This window comes from Anopheles cruzii, chromosome 2, assembly GCF_943734635.1.
Source record: "Anopheles cruzii chromosome 2, idAnoCruzAS_RS32_06, whole genome shotgun sequence".
Taxonomy (NCBI): Eukaryota; Metazoa; Arthropoda; class Insecta; order Diptera; family Culicidae; genus Anopheles; species Anopheles cruzii.
This window is the reverse complement of record NC_069144.1, coordinates 30,328,853-30,335,878: the sequence shown is the minus strand read 5'-3', so window position 1 is coordinate 30,335,878 and position 7,026 is coordinate 30,328,853.

Sequence of the window (7,026 nt, the reverse complement as noted above, 5' to 3'; positions counted from 1 at the left end):
TGTGATAAATGTAGCAGCTACGGGCACGCTTAAATGAGCATTAATGAGCACATGGCATATCAAAGGGTGACGCTACTTCCCCCCAAACCCCCCATCCCGTTACTGCTTTGCGATGCTGTCCATTGTGGCGATGAATTTGATAAAAAAGAACAGAGAACCGGACCATTGGCTGTTTGCTTGGTGTACATTGTGGTAACTAGAATTCGTTTTGTGACTTTAAAGTAGTCAGAAATTTGCTAATGGAAGTATCGGTAACGTTCGTCGAGATAATGGTTGATGCATCAGGTAACCAGAATATATATATACACGGTATGTTGGCATGATGTTGGTCAAAAGCGAACCAGAAACAAGCAAACCCAGTGGAGAAGTTTGCCACAATATTTTGATGGACATGAAAATGCTTTTTGCTGCTTCCCAGGACGCCCTTCCGCAGCGAATTATGATCAGAGTCGAGGTGACGGATATAGTCCAGCAAAGCGTAGTCCGAAGCTGCTCGGAATTCTCGCATGATGACTGTATGTATGAATAGTCCTCAGTTGAGTCCGCATAAGTGCAACAAACGCCACCCGCCAATGCCTAGCTCGCCTGGCAACGGAACGCAAAACCGAGATAGGAGGCAGCTTCGAGCAGAAAATAGAAATGTCCAACAATCACTGGTTGGTTGGCATTATCCGACGCAGACACCTTATTCAGGATGATTCGCTCCCAGCCATACACCTGCTACCTGCTGCTGCTTCTGCTGCTGCATGATGAATCTGTCAACGTTAACCATTCGTTTGGTCTGCTCGTGCTCTGGTGTGCAAAAAAGTTGCAGACCCTGTAGCAGTGCGCCAAACGATCGAAATGTGGAACACTGGCTAGAAGGTGGGTTCGTCAGGTTCCGAAAGACTGAGGTTGCATGATGTACGTAATATTACTTATATGGTTTCCGTCCCTAAACACTACAATCCCTAAGCCGTATTAAATTTTTGTTTTACAAATTAATCTTAGTCTAAGAAAGGGTTAGGGTGGAACTAAATGTAAGTTATCCTAGTCATAAAAAACGTGAGTGTAGAACACGAAAAATGGAGTACTTAATGTTCCTACAAATGCTGGGACATATTGAAGATGGATACATTGGGCACTGAACAGCACCCAATTGCACATCGGTTTGGTTCCTCTCCGATGGTTCCACCTCCATTTCGGTTTTACACAACTAAACGACCGATACACTAACAGCATCCGAGTGTCGGAGTATGTAAGACTTTTGAAGGTATTCTACAATAAAGCTAGCAACTGGAGGTTACCGGCATTAATATCAGGTTTCTGCGGTGAAGCTGTACTATGCCAGGATCGGTACAAACATTTATTTTATTTACGGGATACTGAACTGGTGTGATCCCGCTGGTAAATGTTGGCCTGTCCTGTTAGCAATGGGGATTCACGTGAACACAGCCCGGTGATAATAGACTGGTCCGGGACGGGGATTTTCTCACTCCTATGCGCAAATATGTTCCTTCATTTGCGTACGGATGGATGTTTAACCGGTCGAACGCCCGTTCGGGAGGTCGGTGCTCTAGAAAAGCCGTCAATGTTGCACCAACAGCCGTAGTTCATCCGCCCATTGCTACGTTCGCTTCTAAACGAGAATCTAGTTCATCAACGAAGGTGAAAAAATAGTTTTTATTTTCTCTATGTGTTTTCGGCTTCAATTAAAATCACTTTCTATTCCTTTTACGAACTCTATTTTCTCTCCCCCCAACGCAAACTACAGCGAGGACAAATGATTTACAAGCCACAGCTTCGTTGCCTTTCGTTCAACTCACTAGACTGACAGAATTGGACAAACGAAAACATTGTCTGGTGAAACGGAAAAGTGAAGTACGACTTTTCTTTTCGTAAAACAATCAACATCCAACTTTTTACTCGAATGCTTAGAGGTCTGAAGAATGAAGATGATGATGACTTTGATTTGCACGCACTTTAGTAATACTTCAATACACCCTCTCTGTGTTTCTCGCTATCTTCCACTTCCTCCTTCTATCTCTCTCTCTCTCTCTCTTTGATATTTTCACATTTTTCGCCACGCCACGAGGCCATCAAGCTACAAGGTCTTACGGAACACCCAATTTGAAGCACATTACTCTCGTTTTCATAGTCCAAACGAACACTAAATGAAAACCGGCTAATATAAATCTGTTTTCCACCTGAATGGATTTAAATAATTAATTATCAACTAACACGATAGCATCCACGAAGCTTGCCTCTTGAAAGGTATATCTCGGGGCGCCGCGCAGTAATCATGTTTTGTTCATGAATAATCTTTGAAATTTATTTTTGTTCATTTTTAGCCCAACCGGTTTTTGTTGCCATTGCAATGAGCGTTTCGGGCTACACCGAATGGAGGGTACCAGCGAAAGGGATGGGCACAATTGAAGGGCCGGGAATCAATACCTTCTTCGAGGAGGGCTGCTTAGCAAGTCTATTAGACTCCGAAGCTATCGGTCACGGTGAGGGCGTTGGCGTCCAGCTCAGCAATTTTCCGTTTTCCGAAGTTTTTGTCGAGCTGTTACGAAATCGTTTGCATTTTGGCCTGAGTGTGCAGCCGGCTTGCTTCTCCGAAGGAAGTTAATTTTGTCTCTCCACCCTGGGAACTTATGCTGGCTATTATTCCTGCAAGTGTCTTGCAATAACAATAGGCGAATATTAACACCACCAGTACCATGAGTTAAGCTGATAAAGCACTCTTCAATATTTCCGAGAGTTGTTCCGCACGACGTTGGGTACGGACTAAGCTGTACGGGCTGAATGGTTTGTGGTGAGTGCCCACAAGCGAAGGTTGCACGGTTCAGTAAACTACTGCTCCTGTAACCAGGAGACCTATTCTGTGAAGTTGATGACCTCGCCAACTGTTATGAAACTGCACTGCGTACATTGGGTGTACCGGGATGTTCTATAGCAAAAGAGTAATGTGATTTACTAACTTCAAATTCAGGTTATTTAGCACGGTAATCGTTATCAGCTTTTATGATTGATTGCCAACGTAACAGAGTTTTACACATAAGTAAAATGTGAAAAATGTAAAAGATCCAAATCCAGGCCATCCAGGCTTCTTTACAAATATCTATTTAGACATTTTAATTTTCATTTCATAAATATGATATGGTCCGGACCGGGCGACTATATTAAAAACAATATGAATCAGAATTTATTAATATATAAGGTTGGCTAAAAAGAAATCGACGTTTTTTGGATGATGTTCAGAACTATATTTAACAGGTTTCCAATTGTCCGATTTGCGTCAAATATGCATCATTTTGTTGGAAAATTAGTTGTCTTTTCAAAGGTAGGCTTATAATGTCTCTCTTGTAAAAGGATTAGTCGTTATTGGTGAAAAACTCGAGAAATCCATTTTCATAATCCTTTTTTGATCTTAGTTTTTCATCACTCAGGAAATTTTGCAATGCGCGAAAAAGGTGTCAATCGCTTAGTGCAAGGTCTGGACTATTCGGTGGATGCATTAAAACTTTCCAACCAAGCTCCTGGACTTTCTGGCGAGCCACCAAAGACGTGCGTAACATTTCGTTGTCCTGTTGGAACACAAAACCTCTTCTGTTGGCCGATTCTGGCCCTTTCTCGTCAATTGCTAGCTTTGAACGGTACAGTAATTGACGGTAGCAATCTGAATTTAGTATTAAGCCACACGGAAGCAGCTCATGATAAACGATTCCTATCAAGTCCCACCATATACCCAATAGAACCTTCCTAGCCGTTATTCCTGGTTTGGCCACCGGTTTATCTGCTTTACCACTCTTAGACCACGATTATTTTTACACAGTATTGTCGTATGTATGCCATTCCTCATCCCCAGTATCAATCATTTAAAGAAATGGGTCGATTTTGTTCCGTTTGGCCAAAACTTCGCAGATGGCCATCATGTTTTTTATGTAAATAGGGTGGTACCCAAACATCGAGCTTCTTTGTGAATCCAGCTTTGCGCCAATGACTTTAAGCTGTTCGATGATTGATCTATAGCTCCTGGCTGATGCTCTGATTACTAACATGCCGATCTACTTTGATTATTTCTGTGATTTTATCGACATTTTCGATGACGTGTCTGTCTAGGCTTTAACATCAAAAATAACTGAAACGTGTCAACGAAACCAAAATTTGACCCAGCTCGCTGTTAGAGTATTGGCACTGTGAACACCATGCGAAATTTCAGCGGCCTAGCTTAAATTTTCACCTTTATCGGACAAAAAGTGTAAAATATACCGAATTTTCTGTGCGTTGACCTCCATTGTTAACACCCTGTAACTCACAAACGAATAGAACAAACAAAAAACAATGAAAGCATTCTTTTAAGTGTAAAAAATCAGCTTTAAAACGAGCCTAAACTCGAAACTGTACGATCGATACTTCACGAGATATCGATCATTAAAGGCATGTATCGTGAAAAACGTCGATTTCTTTTTAGCCAACCTGATATTATCTGTTCCCGGTGTGCGTTGTCACGCTGGAAATGCTATTGAAATGCACACTATTCGACTTTCAGCCTCACTTCTTGACCTGCTTGGGTCGAGCACGCGCTGTGACTCCAATCTCGTTTCTCGATGATCCGGTGTTTCAGAGGATTGGACCTACTGGTGACGTATCCGATCGGCTTCCCTTCTCGCTTCCCGTTGGATGAATGCCAAAACTCGCACCAGCTGAATTTGGCTCAAATTGCTTGAAAACTATCAGAGTTTTGCTGAAATTTACATAGATTTTGTATGGGAGCCCCCCTTCACCGGAGGTGTGGGAGGGTCAAACTGTCCTGTATTCACTGTCCGATGTAACAAAACTATGCTGTGCAAAACAGACGACGGAAAAACATTCATTTTTATATTTATTTTATATTTATTTTTATATCGGAAAAACATTTATCCATGACTTCTGAAAGGAAAAAGAAAGATCGAACGCACACGTCGTTTTATGATTGTTCAGAACGACTTTCTAATGCCTTTGGAAATTAATTCCGACCATAAGGCCCTATTGAAGTTTTGTTTGCTGTGGTTTGGTACTCTTAACAGCAAACTTTTACTGGCTTACGTTTTTCAAAGGGTTTTCTTTAATTAGAAGTCATTTTCATTTGTTCCCCTTTAGGTATCAAGTCTATCTCTTTATCTTTCTCTCTCTCTCTCTCTTCTCTCACTCCTGGCTCTTTTCAACCCAATCCAACTCCGTAAAATCTGTAGATTCTTTTCTGAATGTTCCGTTTGTTATTGCGAAATTACACTTTCCTGTGTCCACGAAGACTACTCATTGTTATGCAATGGCCTTATTGCTGGACTGCCGCAGTACGAGTGCTTTTGGGGAGAAGAGCATTTTTGCCCCATTAGTTTTCCATCACTGCCGGCCCGGGCCAGTCAAAGAAATAGTAGCTCTTCTTCTGTTACGACCACATCAGATCGGCGACGAGCAGCTTCAAGTTGCTCGACGTGAACATGTCAATAACATAGCAAAAAATCGAATACCGAACAGACAGCAACAGACGACGGGGGTGTATTACGTGCACGAGAACAACATTGGTCTTGCAAGACGATGTCGCTAGCGATGAGATATATGAGCTCACGAACATACAATAACATTCAGCGAAGGCAGTGTCGGCCGGATGTTCTCCGGCACCGGAAGTCTGCCAACCGTGGCACGCTCTTCTTCACCTGAACCCACTTGTTACTCACCCCTGCGTGGATCCAAAGGTGGACAAAAGTGGGAAAAATCAGCCGGGAAACTTTCAACAAAGCAGAGGAAGGAAAATGAATAGAAACTGAATATAGTATGGCGTGAAAACCCACGGGCGGAAATTAGCGTCGTAAAGCAGAAGTTACTCAATTTATGACATCTCGCAAGTTACAAGCTACAAATGGTTGTACCTCTTCTACCTATGCTTTGATGTATTACAAATAATGCATTGCCTGTTAGAGTGCAAAACTAATCAGCCTGAGATAGGTCAGGACTCTGGAGCACTTACTAGCTAAAACTCCGTATTATTCATTTAGATGCCCACTAGTTGCTAATTGAATTGTTATTTGTTGACATATTCGACTTATTCTTCAATTCTCAATGCCGAACTGAAAAAAAACATGAGATTTTTAATTCAGGTACTTTAACGCTTAACTGGAGGTCATATTTTCGACATTATTCGAAGTTGGTCAAAGACATGTTCATCTCTCTACTTAAATTCACCATAATGAAATGAAATATCTTCACAAATAAGTTACATCTCACTAAGCAACATCACAATTGCACTGAAATTTGCTTTGGCGGAATAGACAGGATCTTTTTTTTGTTTGTTTTGTTTACAAAACAAGACAATCAATAAACAAGAAAAAAACAAAGAACAAAGAAATAAAATAAGTTACTGTCTACCATATTCAGATTACGCTATGATAAGCGTCTAAGCGTATAATAATTTGTAGGTCGGCAACTATTGAAGGTTCTTCAACAAAATTATAGTCAAAGGCGCAGCGTAGGGCGCAGATAGTTCATTAGTGGGCCATGCTCATTTTTGGACGCTGTAAATGAGCCTCAGTATCCTGAGTATCCCCTGTGTAAATGAACCTCAGCAACTAAGGTGCAAATAGTAGATCGCGGCAAAATTTCCGTCAGTTCTCCAACAGGAACGTCTCACATTTCGGTCCGTTCGGCCCATTTCTGTTACGACTTATGGAACCATTTATTTTTTTCATACAGGCTCCTTGCTATAAGAATGGTATAGCGCGCATGCCGGCCGTAGTTGCGAAATGCCTCACTCGCTGGGGTTGGGCAATTCACAGGGCAAAAACTTAATGACAGTGATTAATACATGGGAAGGAGAGAAATAATTAAGAAAACTGTTCACTGCTTACCGTGCTGCTCGCGGCGCGCACAGTCAGAACATCACCAGCCGGTAATGCGAAATAAAAGTTTATTCACCACAACAATTTGTTGTAAGCGTGACTCTCTTTTTTCGGTGTCAAGAAACTTTATCTTATTAACGGGGAATCGAAATTTTAATCAATAAGA